This window comes from Meles meles, chromosome 9 (genome assembly GCF_922984935.1).
Source record: "Meles meles chromosome 9, mMelMel3.1 paternal haplotype, whole genome shotgun sequence".
Taxonomy (NCBI): Eukaryota; Metazoa; Chordata; class Mammalia; order Carnivora; family Mustelidae; genus Meles; species Meles meles.
The window spans coordinates 61,870,349-61,891,399 of NC_060074.1; the positions used below are offsets into that span (position 1 = coordinate 61,870,349).

At 39.5% G+C, this 21,051-nt stretch overlaps 1 non-coding gene across 1 annotated transcript; it reads left to right on the plus strand.

Annotated features, from left to right (window-relative positions):
* The first annotated feature begins 7,809 nt into the window (after positions 1-7,809).
* LOC123951282 lies at positions 7,810-7,927 on the plus strand. Its single transcript, XR_006820426.1, has one exon. It is a non-coding gene; the product is annotated as a small nucleolar RNA SNORA25 (small nucleolar RNA).
* Positions 7,928-21,051: the final 13,124 nt, after the last annotated feature.

The following is a 21,051-nucleotide window of genomic DNA, read 5'->3' on the forward strand; positions in this document are numbered from 1 at the left end:
AAACAGCTAGCAGCAAGGGGAGATGGGAGAAGAGAAAACAAAAACAAAAACAACCTTGGGAATGGCTTGGGAGTGCCATTAATAGAAGAACACAAAAGTGAAGATCCATAAAACAAGGGTCTTAGAGATTCCTGAATCTAGTTCTAGTCTCCGCAAAGGCTGGCATGTTACATTTATATTTACTGTTCCATTTACTGTTCTCTATTCCCCGGAGACAAATGCTGCCTTCCTTACTGCCAGGTGTCATCTCACAATGAATCCCTATAACCTCAGCCTGGCAAACTCAAGGCCCCATCCTCTGAGAGTCACAAAGCACTGGGTCCCATGCAAGAGAGCAAAAGGGTCTCCTTCCAAACTCTGCACCCATTTTGTTACCTAAAAAGAATACAGAGGAGTCCCACCATTTCTGCTTCTTTCTATATTGTTCCCTAAACCCAGTCCCAGGTGGGTGAGTAGGCAGAAGGACTGGAAATTTGACTCCATCTCTTTTCCCATCTTCTTCTATCCTCTGTACATCCCGCAGCAAATCTCCTCTTTACCAGCGAGAAGATAAAGCTCTCAAATGAAAGGAAACAAATACTAAGGAAGTAAATGGAGAAAGGAACTACAATAAAATAATAGCCTGCCCAAATGTCCTCTTACACAACTATCGTCATGCAGTCTCACCACTCCCTCCTATGAAGTTAGTCTTTGATAACTTTGATACATGCAAACTGAGGCTAACATGAAAGAATAAGTAATTGCCCAAGAAGGTATTTTATTCATTTATTTATTTACTTACTTACTTACTTACTTATTTATCAGAGAGAAAGAAAGAGAACAAACAGGGGGAACAGCAGGCAGAGGGAGAAGGAGAATTCCCACTGAGCAAGGATGGACTCGGTCTCAGGACTCTCATATCTGACTGGAGTGAAGGCAGACGCTTAACCAACTGAGCTACCCAGGGATCCCCCAAGAATATAGTGAATGCTTATAATGCACTAGCACTAGAAGCCCAGGTATGACCAAAAAATATGGCCCTCTCCTTCATAGAGCTGTTGTGAAAAGGAGATGAAGAAACAAATACGAAATTAAATACAGTGTGTTGAGTGCTACCAAAACACCTCAGAAATCTTCTAATGCAGATCCAGGGGTTAGAAAAACTGGTGAATAATTTGAAATTGAAATGATGAACTGGATTCAGCCAACTAAAGAGGCAGTGAAGACAGACCATATGAAAGAACCAATATGTACACAAGAACAGAGACAAGATGAGCAAAATTGCAAGGGGTGGAAAGATGCAAAAAATGATGCTAGAGAAATCAGTAGAGACTGGCTCATGCAGGACATGGTAGGTCATGGAAAAGAATCTGGGCATTATCATGGGAACAATGGAAACCCATTCAAGGAGATTAACAAGTATGATACAGAATCAGATTTGTGTTTCTGAAAGAGATACCTACTGCAGTGGAAACTGAGGAGTTGGGGGGCGGTTATTTAGGTTGAAATATATGAGTTATGAATATATAATGGGTTTTTTGGTCTGACAAAAATATCAATTTCATATGGTTCAGCCTAATGGTTAGGCAGCTGTTACTTGTACTAAAGCAATGAGAGGGAGAATAAAAAGATGTCAATGCTTTCCTTACCTTCTGTAGCTATTTTTGAGAGAATATATACAGCATTCAAAGATTGAATGGATATGGCAAAAGGGGAGAAAAAAAGGCATTGTGAGAGACTCCCCCAACGTTTCTAAATATAGGAACTGGGTAGAGAGTGATGGTGCCCTAACCTACCTAGGAAAAGAGGTAAACAAAACAGGAAGAGAGAGACAAAGAAATGGACTGGTTGGAGGAGTTTACTTATTCCCAAACTCACCATACATACAGTAGGAGAGATGCCTTTAAAATAAAAATTCTAATTCTAACAAAATAAAATGAATTTTAAAAAGAATGATATTGTGAACAGATCTACCAATCCTTATATTTAAAAAACTAAAATCTTAATCTAACTTAACAATCCCTATGGTTCTGTAAAATAGATATCGCTCTCAACCCATTAAAAACATAGGCTCTTATTTTTGCATAGATTCATAATCTGACCTTCTCCAGGTTGCCAAAGCCTAAGAAATAGCTCCAAGACTGTAGATTAACCTTTATAGGGTGTACTTGACATGAATTTTTAAGAGATATAGTGTCTTCAAATAAATGATCCCAACACAAATTCAAGATTCAATCAGCATTAATGGTGGTATTAGAAATGATAACTTCAATTATAAGCATAATGCATTTTCCTTTGGGAGATCAATTTATGTAGAGTAGGTACTTGGAGTTTGCCCTGGTACAGCCATATTTCAAATCTGCTTGTGACCAAGAAAAGACATTTGTGCTAGTTTGATTTTAGATAATAGCAAATGTTTTAAAAAATTAATAGTATGTAACACATTTTCCAGAAAGTTATTTTTTTCCAATCATCTGAGAAAAGGGGTGTGGGTTGAAATTAAAATAGATAAGATATGAAATAAAAAAAAGAAATGTACAGTTTTGTCCTCACGTGAATTTTATATTCAACCTATGGTTTTAAAAGAAGAAGCTATAAAATATTGTACCATATAAAACTAAAACAAGCAATTTATCTCAGTAGTATTTTATATCATTTCACTTTTTGAAAGAAAAAGCTAGTTCTGTAAGGATATGTATGACTAAAACTATTAAGTAATTTTAAAATGTTGACAGCTATTTTTAAAATGAAGATCATGAGAGTTCTCCTAAAAATGAAAAAAAAGTACCTATAGTGACAAAATTACCTAAACTGAAAACTCAGAAGAATTTCTTTCTCAAGGTAATTTAGAGAAAACTATAATTAGGAAAAATTTTCCCGGAGATACTAACAAAGTAGCATAGAAAGATATACATTTCTAAAAGTGTACTATAAAATATATGGATTGATATCCATATGTAAATCTATAAAGTACATTAAATAAATATAATTGGAAATTCTTTTTAAATTATATAGCCCTAAAGTATTAACAATTGTAGGAACAATCACTAACAGCTTTTTATATGCCATGCAAACTATATCAGATGTGTTTGGGACTTTGAAGTTAATAAAACTATTAGTCCCATTTTACAGATGAATAAGCAAGATTGGGAGTTTAAGTTTCTCAACTGAGTTCTTTGGGCTAATGAGTGGCAAAGCCAGCCCTTGATCTACAACCTGTATGCTTGTCTGAAGCATGAGCTTAACTGCAGTGTGCTCTATGTTGCCTATTAGCAAAGGGCAAGGTGACCTGACACCATTTTTTTAATATATATATATATATATATATATTTTTTTTTTAAGATTTATTTATTTATTTGAGAGGGAGAGAGGCAGAGACCACATGCACAAGAGTGAGGGGGGCGCATGGGTGGGGGAAGAATTTCTAAAGCAGAATTCCCTCTGAGTGCCAAGCTCAACATGGGGCTCCATCTCAGGACCCTGAGATCATGACCTGAGTTGAAATCAAGAGTTGGACACTTAACTGACTGAGTCCCTCAGGAGCACCCCCCCCCCATTGTATTTGTTTTAGATCAATGTGTCTTTCCACTGGCAATATTTAACTAATGGCACTTAGGGGTGAAAACTGGGGGCTGTGGGTGGGAATATCCTTCTGGCAGGACCACTGAGTTTATACCTATTGAGTCATTTGTCCTTTCAGTATTTCCACCTGTAAAATGAAAATTAGACTAGATTAAACCAGTACATCATTCTGATCAAGTGGTATTTTTGATGTTGTTATTGGTTATTAAATAGATTCATCATATAATGTTAAGCATTTAAATAAGAGGCCCTCCATAAAAACTCACTTTTAAATAGTTCAGTACAGTATTCATTAATTCATCCAACACATACTTATGATATATTCAAAGCACCTTGATGGTAGTTTGAGAGAAATAAAAGTCAAAACAGTCTATGTTTTGATACAATATGATACAACAATCTACTTGGAAAGATAAGAAACATAGGGAAGCAGCACAAAATCGCTAAGCCATATAAAAACCAGTGAAAAATAATATAATAAAAATCATCCACGTAAGTAATGAGGAGATGTGGAATAAAGACATGCATCAGTGTACGCAGGTGTAACTAGAAAAGACAATTGAAAGGACGGGCTTTGACCCAAAACATCAAAGAAGTAATGAAGATGGATGTCCAAAGAGAAAATATAGGAAAGCATGAGAATGTATATTTGAGGCTGATAAAGTTATAGTAGAAACAAGAGGCAGAAAGTTGAGGGAGGGTGTTTGACAGATGGACTCTGATCATGCAACACAGATTTAAATTAAAATAAAAAACAATTTGTTTTGATTTGGTTCTTCACATTGCTTTCACACATTGGAAAATAATATCTAATTCTTGCATGTGTGTATGTGCTTACTTTTTTTATTTAAATCCAATCAGCCAACATATAGTACATCATTACTTTCAGATGTAGTGTTCAATAATTTATCAGTTGCATATAACACCCAGTGCTCATCACATCACGTGCTCTCCATAATACTCATCACCCAATTACCCAACCCCGCACCTACCTCCCCTCCAGCAATGCTCAGTTCGTTTCTTATAGTTTACAAAAATCTAATTCTAAGATACTCTTTGTCCAAAGTGTTCACCCAAAGTACCTGTCAAATCACTACTCCCTAAGTTTTACTCCATGAGTTTCACTCTAAACAAATTAAATGAGAAAATCAAACTCAAATATTTCCAATGCAAGTTGACAGGTGGTCATTCCTAGCTCCAAGTTTTCTTTAATAAATACATATATGCATATATATTCTTTAGCTTTTCCTCCACCCTCTTTAATGTCTTAATGGCAACTGTATCCTTCGTTTCAATTTAATCTCCCTTGTGTAACTTGTAATGCGTTCTGCAAAATTCAACAATTCAATCTGGAGCCAACGAAATAAAACCTTGATGACTTTTGAAGAGTTTAAGATTAATGCAGGAAGAAATTACCTTGGTTACTCATGCCTATTCTTATGAGCCCACCGAAGTTTGCTTTTGCCGAGAAAATTGTGGGAGTTTGATGTGAAACCAAGACTCATTGGCTTATCCTATATGGTTTGTTTTTAATCACTGAATTCAAGAAGAAGCTAGAGTTTCATTTTGACTGATTATATTGTTGTACATGCTATCAAATAATAGCCAAAAAATGGGATGAAATGAATATCATCCTTCTTCTTCAGATCATGTCAGCAAAACAAGTGAATATTCCATGGTTCAGAAACAATATAAACACATTTTTAATAGAAACCTGCATATAACTGTCACGAATGTCTTTCCAAATAAGAATATTGTGGTCAGCTACTCAACATCGAGATGTGTATTACATTGTGGAACTTGTAATTGTTCCCTCAGAATATGCTATGAACACTGCAATGTTTAATCAATTAATCATGCAGCTACAGTTTTGCAAAGCCCCTACCAGGTGAGCTGTGAGTGTATCTGCACAGTGTACATGAACTGAGAATGTGAACGTAGGAAAAAAAAAATGCCTTTCTTTAAACCTGCTTTCCCTCATTCAAAGCAACAACAGCAAGGCCAGTTCAAACTCTGGACTAAGAATAGTCACACATGGTCTGAGAGAGTTAATAGTATCCCCTAATAATGGTGTTATTTAGTATCTAATGAAAATACTGCTCACATTTTCATCAATGGGTAAAATTAATACCTAACATCTATTGAGCAATTTTTACATGCCAGATGCCAATGCCAAGGACTTTAGTAGAATTTCATTATTCCCATTATCACTCTATTGCCATGGTTCTCAGCTAGAACTATTTTGACCCCATGGGACATTTTGCAATGTCTGGAGTCGGTTTGGGTTGTCAACACTGGAAGGGGAGGGATATTGATATTAGCATCTAGTGGGTAGAGGCCAGGAATACTGTTAAACAGCCTTTGGTGCCGGACGGCCCCCACAACAAAGAATTATCCAGTCCTGCATGTCAATAGGGCCAAAGTTGAGAAACCCTGTCCTACTTTTACCTCCTTTGACAGATGAGGAAAAGGAGTCTTAAAGAGGTTAAATAAATTGCCAAAAGTCACACAGTCAATAAGTGGCCGAAGTGGAACTCAAACCCAGCACTGTTTGACACCAAAATCCACACCATCACCACCACATCACACTCTCACTGCACTGCCGCCCATTTGAAAAACATCTACCCCATTGGACACAACCTCACAGTGCAGCGAACGAGGGCGTTGAATCCAAGGTCCTCGTTTTTGGTTAAGTAAGGCTGCTCTCAACCTCTTTGATCTTCACCAGTCATTCCAGTTCTTGTCTGTAATCTGGGAGCCCACATGTAGAGTATTCCGAAATGTTTCCCCTAACTTTCTATGATTCTAGCCTTGAGCCTTCCAGCAAGGTGAGCTGATTGCCCATCTCTCCACTGGGTGCGAGATTCACCTCCATTAGGCTTTGCCTTTATTCTGTTCTCTGCTTCTCTGCAAGCAGAATTTCCCGGAGTAACCCTCTGCTGACTTTGCCATCTTCTCTGTGGAGAGAATCTTGCCTTCACTGATGCCATGGATGACTTTTTCTCCTTCCATGGAACGACCCAAACACCATTGGGGAGGAAAGCAGGATTCGGCTTCTCCCTTTCCCGCCAACTGTCAGTGGAGTATCAGAGATTCCTTAGGGAAGCCACTAAGAGTTGACTCTCTCCCACTCTGAAGTAATAAAGATTTCTAGGGGAGAGAATCTGCAAACCGACCTCCAAACCAAACTGCTGAAGACCCAATGTATGTTCCTCGCTTACCTGTATACACTCTGGGGACCAGTCTAAAGCAGCCCACACAAAGCTAGCAGACAGCAGGCAGCTAGATTCTCCACACCGTGGGTCATTGCATTTTTACATCCATCACAGAAGTAACACACATGCCCCCCAGACAGCAGCTTTGCCAAACTACAGTATCAGGAGCTATAATTTGTCTCTATAGATTTGAAATTTTAAAAAAATGCTTCCTATTCTGTGCCCTTTTATTTTTTTAATTAAAAAAAATTATTAACATATAATGTATTATTTGCCCCAGGGGTACAGGTCTGTGAATCATCAGGCTTACACACTTCACAGCACTCACCATAGCACATACCCTCTCCAATGTCCTTAACCTAGCCATCTAATCCTTACCACTCCCCAACCCCCAGCAACCCTCAGTTTGTTTCATCAGATTAAGAATCTCTTGTGGTTTGTCTCCCTCCCGATCCCATCTTGTTTCATTTTTTCCCTACCTACCACCCATGAATCCCAGCCCTGCCTCTCAAATTCCTCATATCAGAGAGATCATATGATAATTGTCTTTCTCTGATTAACTTATTTCATTTAGCACGATACCCTCTAGTTTCATCCATGTCGTTGCAAATGGCAAGATTTTGTTTCTTTTGATGGCTGCATAGTATTCCATTGTATATATACACTACATCTTCTTTATCCATTCATCTGTTGATGGACATCTAGGTTCTTTCCATAGTTTGGCTATTGTGGACATTGCTGCTATAAACATTTAGGTACACGTGCCCCTTCAGATCACTACATTCGTTTCTTTAGGGTAAATACCCAGTAGTCTATTCTGTGCCTTTTTAAAGGACCAGATTTGTTTCTGCAGAAAATGAGATCTGGAAGAATACGTTAAGAGCGCACAAAGATATCAAGCAGAACTACCCACTGAAGTGGATTTCATTCCACAGCGGTTACAGATGTGACTGCCAAAAGGAGTTCTTGTCCTCAAAATCTGCCTATGTCATGCAGAGGTGAGGGGTCTTTCTGCCCCAGTTTAAACATATATGGATCATTTCAAAGAGGACTTTTGGGGCTGTGAAGCCAGGAGCTCTTAGCTCTATAACCAAAGATTGAAGCTCTCCATAGGATGCCACAGTGCTAGGTTTTTCTGAGGAAATATAAGATGTGGCCACTCCTAATAATCACAATAGTCCATAATAGTCCACTCATAATAATCCATGATTGGTGATCTGGGAAAGCAAAACACATTTCAAAGTTCAATAAAATAGAATCTCTATTGGGGCACCTAAGTGGCTCAGTGATTTAAATGTCTGCCTTCAGCTCAGGTCATGATCTAAGGGTCCTCGGATCAAGCCCTAAGTTGGGCTCCCTGCTCAGTAGGGAATTTGCTTCTCCCTTTCCCTCTGTCCTTCCTCCCACTTGTGCTCACACACTCTCTCTGTCTCTCAAGTAAATAAATGAAATCTTAAAAATATATATATTATCATTCACACCCTGTTACATCTACCAATAGTACATAGGTAGACTATGGATTTGTCATCAGAGCTAGATAATTGGGATTCATATTAGAACCAAAACATTAAGAGTTTTTTTTTTATTATTATTATTATTCCCTCTAAGTCACTTCTCAGATGTAATTCTCCAATGTGGATTTCATTTTCCAGCTAGCGGAGGTCATTGAGAGGACCTGAGCCCCCCCACCGACATTTGGACTGTGTCCAGGCAATCAGAGCAGAGGCTCCTTACCCCCCACCTACCCTCACCCACCATTCCCACACTAGGAGCCACTACAAGGACACAGCCCTGAGAGTAACGTGTTACTGAGACCGTCTGGACTGGGTACATGGCTGAACCACATTAAGTCCTCTCTATAAACTACGATTCTGCAAGGTAGGTACAGAAATCTCATTTTTGCACAGCTTCCTCGTACGGAAGCGCCCTTACTTAAGAAAACTGCCCTCTACCACCTGGAGTGGCCTGTCCCCTTCCTCCTTCTTTCCTTGCCCTCCGCGTGCAGGGGCCAGTTCTGAATGTCACCCGGGGGGGAATTCCTGAGGTTGAGAACAAGCATTCCACTCTCCCCACCAAACCAGTTTCTCCCTGCTCATGGTTCCAATGAGGATTAAAGTCCTCAAGTAGCAAAGTGAGAGAGCAACAGGAACCCCCCAATATCCAGACACTGAAAATGTCCAGTGAACAAGTACATAGGAGCTGCCTCTTAATGACCTGTGCCATGAAATCCCCCTTCGCCACCCCCAACCTGCCTGGCTTGGCAGAGTTTCTGCTTTCTCCCTTTCCGGGGGGAGCCCAGGACTGCCAGCACCCCGGAAAAGCCAGTGCAGTTCGGAAACACAGGCTCAGCTCCCATCAGAAACACCATCTAGGTAGTTAAGAAGCTCATCTCCGGCCATGTGGCTGCTGGTGCTCGGGTCAGCCCACTTCCTTGCCTCCCACAGACCACATGGAGTTTGGTGGGGGCCAGTGCAGAGTGTAGTGCCTACTGGTTAGACTCTAAGTGGCCTTCCCATTGTCTGAAAGTTAATCAAATGCCTTAGAAATAAAGCACAGTAACTTTCCGCTCTTTGAGCTTCGTTCGGATCCTGCAGAAAGGGAATCAGCTGCTTCTAATGGAGACCTAGGCTAATTTGATTCTAACTAATCATTATTTTGTGGCCATCTCGTTACTGTGCCCCCACCCCTAGCTAATAACTTACCTGAACACACACACACACACACACACACACACACACACCCCTTTCTTTTGACTCTATCTATTTCCAAGTGTTTAAGTGGGGGATTCAAGCGCGCCGGCTTAAAGCAGGTACAGCCAGGACAGCTGATGCTGTCACGGAGCTCTCTCCCCCTGACATGTAAGTTGGCCAAATTGTCACAGCCAAGTAGCAATCATTTGTCTTTTCCCTTGTCTCCTCAGAGCAGAGGCTGATGCTCAGGGTGGTTTTAGAATATGGACAGGGGTCTCCACAGCCAGGAAAAGACAGCTGACACCATCCCCTCCCATCCCCCACGCCGTGCTCTGCGATGGTGACTCTTCTAAGACTTGAATGCGGGTCTCCAGAGGTGAAGGGAGCAGGGATTAGCCCACTGTGCTGCCTTGCCCACAGCATAGTATAATATTAATTAGTCACCTTCCTTATTATTCAGTCAAAATATCCCAGACTGAAATAAATTACATTCTTAGCACATATTTCACACCCCTGGATCAAGTCTTGCAAGGGTTTTCTTTTATTATTTATAAGATCATGTGCTGTCTTCCTGCGGAAAATGAGATGGTCTGCATGAGGAAAAAGGTAAAAGAAATGCAGAGAAATGAAACAATCAGATATTCCCTAATGATATTTAAAAATAGAAAATTTGCTACTGTTACATACAGCATGTTCCATCTTTTGAGATTTAATGGCTCTCTTGTGGTTTAATGGAGAATTACTTTCAGTAATTGATTATTAAAATTTAAAATTGCTAACCATCTTCATTATTAGATGAGCGAACATGTTATCCTTGTAATTAAAAAAGCCCGAGACTCACTTTCATCCTGTTGACAGAGCGGGCAGACCGTCTCCGCACTCAGACTTGATGGTTTCAGGCTTCTTGTTTGACAAAAATAGCCAGCCAGTCATTTGATGATGAAAATGCAGAACATCCACAGAGACTGAGCAGAAAATATAATGAACAAAAAATAAAATAATAAAAAGCCCTACAAGCTAATTAAAGTTTTCAGTCCCGACTCATTAAATGCTCTGCATCGCTTATGTGATATTTCAATGTGCTGTGCACAGGTAGCACGGGGCGCTGTCTCGTTCTTGCTGCCTCCCTCGACATGCCTTCAGAAAGCCTAACGACCTTGCCTCCTCCACCTGTGGCAGTACCTGTCCTCTCACACCTAACCCCAAGATGTTGCCATTGCAAAATGCTGGTTTCGGCAACACACTCCACCGAGGGCTCCTGGGAAAGTACACTGTGATTTCCTGCTGTCTTCGGTGTGTTCAGATATTTCTAGACTGGCATGGAGCTCTCTGATGATCATACGCCCTGCTGAGTCCAAGTCCTACATCCTAAAAGCCAAAAAAGCTTTATCACACAGTTATCCACACACTGGGGTGAGGAATTTGCCTTTTTGTGGGAGCCTGTGTCGCCTTCCAAGTTTTCAACCTATTGGAGTGTTCATTTGGAGAAGGCAGCCCCCAGTGATCGCCACAAGGAAATTTTGTAGCTGTCAACAGAAGAGTCTATCAAAGGGGACGTTTTTCACAACTTAAGTATTAGACAGATGTCGGTCTTCGGGAGAGGAAAATCCAACAGGCTTGAGAAGCACATATATGAGTGAAGCAAAGATTTTCGTACATGAAGATTTATTCTGAAAATCATGGAAAGCCATCTGAATATCAGCATTCCTATAAAGGCTCAGTTGCTTAGCTCATAAAATCCATGCTCAAATGTCAGGTTTTTTAAATTGACTAATCAATGACTTGCCAATATTTTCTTAAGAGTCAGACCCTCAAGGATGTCCTCTCTGCTTCAACCCGGCCAACCTCGATTATTTCTCGACACAAATTACCACCCTACCTTTTGTCCACACTCAGACTATGATATCACTGGTCAATATTTAGACTGTGCTATAAAGCTGTTCTCGTGTACTTGTCCTTGTGTTTGTCTTCCCAATTAGATTATATGAGCCTCAAGGGTAAGAGCAATTTCTTTTCTTTCTTTTGCCGTTTTCACTTATCTCTATAGCCTCTTACCTGATGTTGAGCTCAACAGACCTCAGGTGTGTACCACTCATCTTCTTTGCTTTCTGGGTTAGATATGAAAGTTTGACCACAAGATGAGATATACTATACTCGTTAAATATAACTTTGAATTTAGGACCCATATAGACTAGATCAGACTTTTTTCAACCACAGAACAATTTTCTCAATTCTCCCGCTGGTGGTACATAGTTAGTTGCATTCTAGATGCATGTGAGATAAGTAAATTAATTACATACAATGAGCCTTAGAGCTTTATTCTCAAAACCTCTTAAGAAAGACTGGTCAAGATGGTTCTCCCAGATTACCTGCAGTAAATTTGCAAAAGTCAAATAAGAAAATTCCTTTCCCCTTCAATAGTCTTTCTGGAGTTGATGATATAAAGACCTTCCCTTCTGGAATGTAAAGGCCAACCTGTTTTTAAGGCTATCTCACGTGTGAACACCTCGAAATCACTTTGGTGTACACAAACACCAAGACACCTTACTTGTGCCAATGACACATATTTCCATGTTCGATTAGGTTATATGCACGCTGATAGTATAGTTCTCATGTAAACATTTTCCTGTCTCCCACAGCACTTAGTACCTAGCTTCTAATGTGTAAGAGATTAGAGTACATCTCGACTAGCTATCTAAATAAATTGAACGATAAAACCAAGAGAATGGGCTAAACCTAGATTTTTTTTCAATCTCCTCAACTTCTCTCTTGAATTTAAATATGAATGAAAATAGCTACCCAGTACAAGTGTACTGATTAAGGGCTTACAGAAATTTCTTTCTCACGTGGGTGTCAAAAACTTTGTTCCACAAATTCCTGATCCTTTCATCTCCGTTGACAGCCATTCCATAGTTTGTTTCTCAGGCCATCACCTCTGAGTCATCTGGGACTTCTCCCTTTCACTCTTACCCCTGATTTTATCCATCCTCAGAATATGTCAACTCTCCTGTCAGAATAGATCCAGACTATTGTTCACCATCTCCTCCACTACCACCTGTTCCAAGGTACCCTCACCCATCTCCTAGATTATTGTAATTGCCTCCTAACAGCACTGTTGACTGCCAGAGATGCACTGTTAGACATCACTTGGTTCAAATCATTCCTCTGCTCACATCCTCCAAAGAGTACCGATTTCAGGACAATGGCCCACCAAGTCCTACTTTCCTCACCCGTCACGTCATCCACTACCCTCTGCTCCCTCACTGTGACCAGGCATTTTGGCATTCTTGCTCTTTCTCCAACCAGGCACTCTCGGGGCCTCAAGAAATGCCCCAAGGCTTTTGCACTTACTCCTCCTTCAGCCTGGATTCCTTTTCACCAACATAGATGTGAAGGGGAGCTTGTTCTTCCATTGGCTTCAGATTGTTGATCAAATATCACTGTACTATTAAGACCTTCAGAGATGTTTGCATCTGTTTTTCCATAACTAGTTTAATCCAGTTAATTTATCAATGCAGTTAAAATTAAAATGGAGAAATTACAAAGGCTGCAAACTGTTTACAGAATATCACCATATCAGAGGAAAATCAAACATTGGCAGAGTCTGGGTGCAGAATATGGGCACTTAATGGAGGAATGCTATGGCTTTCTGCCAGGATGTCACTGAAGATGTGTTTCCTGCTGTAATTTCTTTCTATCTCCTCCCTTTATCTTCTTCAAAAGATGAGAATGCCTAAGAAGGGGTCCCCAAAGTTAACTGACAACCCATTGAAACGGCCCATACCATCCAAATTAGCTACAAACATTCATTCTATTGACCCTGTTTTTCCTGTATGGAACAGGGCTCTTGAAGGAAGGAAGGAAAGATAGGAATAAAGTAAATGAAAAAATTTTTCCTTGACTACTTCTTTGTAGTCAGACAATCAGATTGACACTAAAAATTCAAATCAGCAAAAGATTTCACCCACGCTTTTGTTTTTGTTTGTGTTCTTATCTTTTTTTTAAGAAAACTGGTTCATCTCACACATTATAATGTCCTGGCAGCAATACAGCTGATAATAGTCTCTTGGCCTTAAAATAATTTCTGGAAAATATTTCAGTTTTGCCAAATTCTTACAACCTAACATGTTGTGGGACTTGGACCAAAGCTAATTATTGTGGTGGGAGGAAAGACTTTGTAACTTTCCCTGTTGAGAAGTTTCCTACGTTTTTTTTTTTTCTTTTTTTTTTTTTTAAAGGTTAACCAAGGATCCTGAAAATTGAATCTGGATGGGATATTGGCTGAGCCACCCCTTCATTTTAAAGATAAGGATGCAAAGACTTGGTGAGGTTAACTGATTTGCCCAAGGCATAAGATTTGTTACCAGCAAGCTGGGAATAAAACTCAATCTCCTTGGCATTCTTTGTTCCTTCTGCTTCGCTGTGTTTGTACCTTTTTGATGATTGTGCCATGTCTGGTGCTCACTGTGAAAATCCATGAACTTCAGCTGTGCCACCTAGGAAGTCGTAATCCAGAACTTGAAACCAAATTGTTAACATGAAAATATAGTCGTATTTATGATGAAACATAGTCGTAATTATGATGAAATATATTTTTCAGTTTACAATTTATGATCTTCAAGATCATATCTATTTTCATATCTATTGTTTAATTTTATCCTCAAAGGAATGCTCTACAAATTATATAATAGGAAACATTGCATAAATATTAATAGATAACATTTGAATACTCCAGTGTACTCTTCAGGGAATGGTCATGAAAGAAAAGTCACCGTGGTTTCTTACATGTATGAATGAGATGGTGCTTTCATCATACATGCTGGATGCCACTAAATTGATTTTGTGGATCAACCTTTATGTCTATATATAGCTATTGATACACCTATATCTATCTACAGATACACACATATGCATATATGTATATATCCATATACTGATATGTATGTGTGTGTATATGTGCGTGTGTATATATTATAGATCTATATATACATACACATATAATTTCTCTTCTCTGTCCTCATAGTCATATTTGGAATCCACTAATGTTCTTTGCTATATTCCATGTGTCAGCACAGACGAAAGCCATCTCAGGGCTCTGGAAATGGCAGAGAGTGAATAATTAAGATCAGGCATCAAGACATTGACATGTCATTCACTGGTAACACAGAGGGACGGGATGCCAATAGTACTTTCTAAATATGCCACCAAGGGAGGGATTTCCTAGATCCTTAATAAAATTGGCCCCCATACATAATGGATACTACCAGACAGTACCTGCTTTCCCCTGCATAGTTTATGTCAAAATTATGAGAGGAAAAAAGAAGAAAAGAATATTGTTCATTTGTTTATGGAGAGACAACTCTCTGTTTTGTGAAATTTGAATGGAGTCAGGCAGGGCCTCTGGCCAAAAGTATATCCCTCAATGCTTGTCATGCTGCCTGAAATCCCACCATTATCGACTCAGTCTTTTGTGTCTTGAATCTTTTTCGGGCTTTAAGCAAATCTATTAAAATGCATATACTCTTAAAAGGGCCACAATATTCTCACAGATTAGGCCCTTAATTAATGGAGCTCAGGATAAACCAGGGATAAGGAGAGTGACAGTAGAGAAGTGTTTTTAAGATAATACAACACAAATGTATTTCCACATGTGGAAAACTTGCCTGGGGCCATTATACATATCAGAATGTTGAGTGGGGCTTTTCTGTTTGCCTCCAAATGGGCACTGGGGTCCACAGTTCAAAATAACAGACACCAAAAAAAAAAAAAAAAAAAGCTCAAATTATAAAGGGAATCACCAACAATCGGGGCCAGGCAGTCTGATCCCAGCACGGCAGGAGTTTGGCATGCTTAACAAATAACTGGGACCTGGCTTTTAGAAGGGGACCCAGAGCAGATTCTTTATAAAATGTTAAGCCTGTTTACCTTGCTGGTGGGGGGAAGGTCCCAATTTTGTTTAAACCTATCTGAGGCCCTGTCTGAGATACTGCCTACCTACCAACAAGCTTTAAGAGCCACTTACACAATGACATAGCTCCCCCCCCTTTTTTTTCCTCATAAAAGTCAATGTCATGATAGGTTCACCACCAGGGAAGACCTAATTCTAACTGACTCAGTATCATTAATGCTCAGTTCCCTAAAACCCACTAGGTCTAACTGACATGTGAGAGCTTGGAGGATAGTCAATTAAATCATTTTGAGTGAGATGAAGAAGATACGGTGGAAAACCATTATGATAACCCCATGAAGGGGAGCTGGCAGCAACATGCTCATGCAAGGGGCCGTGACCACCAGCCATCCTGCACTGCCCCCCACATGTCAGCCCACTGTGTGTTCCAGGACAAGCCGAAAATCAGTGTGCTGACATTTTATGGCATCTATTCATTTGACTACTGTTAAGTAGGGTGGAAAAGGTCATCCAGAACCTCCGTAGGAGCTTATGATTGGATAGCACCTCATCTGGGTTTGAAGCAACTCACAGTATCCCAGAGAAAAAGATAGAGAAAATCCAAAATGCAATGGAACCTTCCATTATCCTCTTTCTGGCAGAACCTCCTCTGTCAGATCAAAGTGTGACGCATCCTGAGAAGCAGCAGCTTGTTTGAAAAGAAGAGGTTCTACGACCCCCAAGGGGACAATATTGCCACCAGGGACAGATTCTACAAACCTAGATAGAAGGAGTGGGGAAAGGCTCTATTCGCTCGCTGGAATTTCCTGACACTTCCACAAATGTTAATAAACAATGAGTCGAAGGAGTATATGATGTTACAATATATTTTGGTATAGAAGTTGTAACCAGAAGAGTCTTAAAATAAAATATGAGAGGGAAATGGGGAAGTCTGTTGAGGAAGACCAGACCATGCTCAAAGGCAGCATGTAACTGCAGAGGGAAGTTGAATCCCCCAGAGCCCACCAAATAATCTGTTTCATTGACACAATTATTAAATCATTGATTAGTGTGCTGAGTGGTCGTCTTGCTTGTCTTTATTACAGGTGAATTGTAGCCATTGCCAGCTGTTTCCAAAGCAAGTTCTTCAGCTACAGAAAAGCTGGCATTGTGCCCAGACGCAGCCTGGGAGCCCCACCACTTCAAAGTGTTTTTTCTTTCCCCCAGCCAGTGCTTCCCCTTGTCATTACATGGCTTCTCCGTGCTCTCATCAGCCCAACAATAGAATCCATAAAACCAACACAGAAACAAAGAGGTAACTTATTGGCAACTAATGAAACACGGAGAGATTGTTCAAGCAGGGTAAATGCGAAAAGGCTTTGAACCAGTTTAAACGATCTGCTTGTGTTCCTTCGCCCCGTGGTTAACACAGGCATGAAGGCAAATGTCTCAGGCTCATAAAAATTACCCCTTCTTTGCTTTAAAGAGCTGCTCTCTTGTTGCTTCACATCTCAGACTCTTTTTGGAGTACTGGTTTGCTCTCTGTCCACTTGTCCAAATTCCTCCCAACTATCAAGACTGGCTGGTCTCCCAGATTTCTAAGAAATTTTCCCTGAACATGCACACTCAGTGGAGTTTTCTTTTCATTCCTCCATTAATTGAGGTGCGTCCCAGCAGATGCAAGGGCAAATATGAGAAATTTCGAGAATCCACGCTGCATCAGAAATAAACCAAGACACTTCTTCCCTCTGATCGCAGATGTCCTTTCAGAAACTAAGGCAACACTTTAATTAACTCCATCAATTACTAAGCATCAGCAGGTGAAAGGAAACCTGTTTGCTGTCCGTGGTGCTGAGAAAATAGGGCAGGCTTTGTGTCAGATGAACCAGGATTCAAACCTCTGATTGGAAGTTTACTAGATATGCAACCATGGTATCTTTCTTTAATCCCCTGAGACTCAGTGTTTTAATCCATAGAACATAAATAATAGGATCTCACAGTGAGAATTTTGCGCAGTACGTGGTACACAGTAAGTACCTGAAACATGAACATTTCCTATTCCTCCCCATGCCCTCCACCAAGGGCACCGGCTGTCGCTCACTGCTAACCAGATCTTCCCTTCTCTCTCTGAGTAGATTGTAAGTTCCTTGAGAACCAGGCTACTGAAGTTTCTCCATGCTAAGACTAACACTGTATACATAAACTGTAAAGTTTGGGGTCTTTTTCCTACTGATATGTGGACTAGAAGAAATTTAGGTGATTTTCTGACTGAAGATGGGGGATTAATGAGCTAACACTTTCAGGTAGTTGATTCTAGCATTATGATCATTCTCTATAAATTCTATGCTATGAAAAGGCTATAGAGTTCAATAAAGTCCTGTTTTTGGCCCAGATATATAACAACTTTAGCAATCTGCCTATGGATTCCTGTCTGAGAGGACCCTAATGCATTCTTTTAATGTCTCCATAGGGTCTGCTCGAGGCCAGAGATGAGCATCCTGGCTTGATCAGGCCCAGCTTTGACAAGTGGTAAGTGAGGACACATCTACCACATTTCGCTTAATGCATTCTGCCAAATTGTGTTTGAGAATCATTTTGAAAGAGGATCGGAGTTAGTACAAATATCAGGTTATTCTCCTCGAGAGGAGAACAAACTTATCACGAATTTGAAATTGCACAGAGCCAGCGGGATTTTTTTTTTTTTTTTTTTTAGAGCTTTCCTGACAACCCCCCACAATATGTCATCAAACGGGCAGGTGACTGTATGTGGTCCAAAATAAATTAGAGATCAATTACTTTCATTAAAACTCTGTCTGTCTTTTGAAATCCAGCTTGTGATACAAATAAAATTTCAAACTTCCCAATTGAAAAGTCCCCTTTGTTTCTACACATAGTGAATGCAAAACCTCCAGTCACTGAGAAACAAATAGATGAAATAATCATAGAATCATAGAACTTCCAGTGCCGGCAGGGACCTCAGAGATCATCCCGTCCCACCCTCTCATTTTAACAGATGAGGAGACTGATGTTAGTGGAGGATTATAGCCTCGGGGGTAAAACACAGTTCATTAACTTATCCTAGAAAGGACCCGTTTTTGTTGTTAGAATAAATGATTAAATGATTCCAGTTTCATGTTGTCTCCTTTATTCAGAAAGTTTACCATTCGCCTTCTCCTTTTGTCCGTGTAACCATGACAATTGCTGGGAATAATATAGCCATCAGGGTAAAAATAGCTTCATTAGCATCAACAAGGAGCTCGCCAATCAGCTTGGACCTCTGAAAGGGCTGATAACCACCATTCTCTGCCTCACAGTGTGCAACACACATGCTCTCCTCACTCCTCCCGGAGGCTTGGCTCTTCCCTCTTCTGAGGCTCTGTTCATCACAGTTTGACAGCTGGGATTTACAAGTGGAATCCTACCTGAGAAAGCCCTGTTCTCAAGCAGGCTCAACTGGATCTGGCCCTGGGATTTCTGGCCTGCCTCTGCTTTCGAGAACCCCTAATGTCAGGTCTAAAGCAGGAAAAAAAAGGGGAGGGGGACATTTCCCTCTGTGTATACAACAGAGCACAGAGAAAAATTAGATATAATTTAGAAATGGACACAGTCATTAGCAGGAATCCTTTAGAGAGGGTTTGGTGTTTGTTTTGGATTCTTTGTTTCATTTTCCCATTGCTACTCCCCACCCTACCATGAGCAGTTTGATGACTGATGCTAATTTCTATAGGTTTGTATGCAATAGAAAACAGTCTGTCAAGGTATTTTCATCACACATCCCCTCTGAAAACCACAAACCAAATAAAAATGAAAACTGGAATACATAATTAACAAAGGGTTGAGAGAAGCTTTAGACCCATTTTAGATCACAGGCTAAATTCATTTTGACTAAATTTCACTAAAAGAAAATTAAACTGAGTTGTCCAGTTGAACTACCTGGAAGAAGGGGAGACTGATGGAATGGTGTGCAGCAGAGTGCTTAGAGAATAAAAGGTTACAAAATATACCATGGCTTTAAAAATACATGAACAGATCAATGGAGCAGAATGGAGAGTCCAGAAATAGATCCATACACATATGATCAATTGATTTTTGACAAAGTCACAAAGGCAGTTCAGTGCAGAAAACAATAGTGTTTTCAACAAATAGTGCTGGGCCAACTGAATATTCACATCCAAAAAGATGAACATTGATCTGAATCTCTCACCACATAAATTTTTTTACTCAAAAGAATCATAGATCTAAGTGTAGAACCTAAACCTATAAAATTTCTAGAAGGAAGCATAGGGAATAATTTGTAAACTTGAGTTAGGCAAAGATCTATAAAAGATAAAACTGATAAATTGGACTTCATTAAAATTCAGAACTTTCCTTTAAAACAGCATAAAGAGAATGAAAAGACAGCCAAAGACAGAGAGGAAACATTTGCAAATCACATCTCTGATACAAAGTGTTTTTCCAAAATATGTAAATAACTCTCAAGACTCAATAAGAAGAAAATAATTCGATATAAAAAGGGAAGCGAAATATTTAAGTAACCACTTCACCAAAGAGATTATAAGCATGTCAAAGATGTACATGATATTCAGTAGAGAATTTGAAATCAGAATGAGATACCATGATACCACTCTTTAAAGGGCTGAAATCAAAAAAGATTGACCATACCCAGTGCTGGTGAAAATAGAGCAACTAAAACTGTCCTATACTGATAAAAAATGATATAAAATGGTACAACCATTTAAGAAAACTACTTGGCAATTACTTTAAAAGGTGAACATACACTTACCATTTGATCTAGCCATTTCACTCCTAGATATTTCCCCAAGAGAAATGAAAGCACTTGTTCATTCAAAGACTTATACTTTCATGTTCATAACAAATGTCTTTGTAATAGTGCAAACTGGAAATAATCCAAGTATTCAGCAACAAGTGAATGGATAAAAAAAGTTGTGTTATATATATAAAAAGGAATATTTACTCAGCAAGAAAAAAGAATAAATTATTGATACCTACAATGGTGTGGATATTATTCAGCGAGGGGAAACAATGACTTTGTTGGGGTCAAAATGCTTACCTTGAAAATAAGACTTAAAATAATTATGTTGAGTGGAAGAAACCAGATCAAAACAACACCAAAAAAGGAAGAGTACATATTATTTGATTCTGTTTTTATAAAATTCTGGAAAATACAAATTAATCTATAGTGACAAACAGCAGATCAGTGGCTGTTTATGGGAAGGAAGTTTGGTGAGGGTAAATGATGGAAGGGTAATGGGAGGAACCACAAACGTGCACCAGGAAACTTGGGGGTGATTGATATACTTATTATTTTGATTGTGGTGAAGGTTCTAAGTGTAAATAAATGTCAGAATACATCTATTTTTACAGTTGTTAGAAAATGGAGGGGCAATAAAAACAAACATACCATGGACAAATGCATTGATATGATTCCCTTTAATGGTTATAGAGTGCCACTTTTGAACACATGGGTCAAGAAGTAACGTGTGTGGGAGGCATGGCTAAAGTCTTTAGCTTAAGGTCATGCAATATCCCCAGTTTATGTACCTGAGTGAGGTCCCTTATTTCAGCAATATTTCCAATTGTCTCTTTCTTCAATTTTGCCTCACCACTTCAAGTACTACCCTTTAGTTGCATCTTACCAAGTACTGTACAAGCATTTTCTCATTTAATCCTCCCAGCA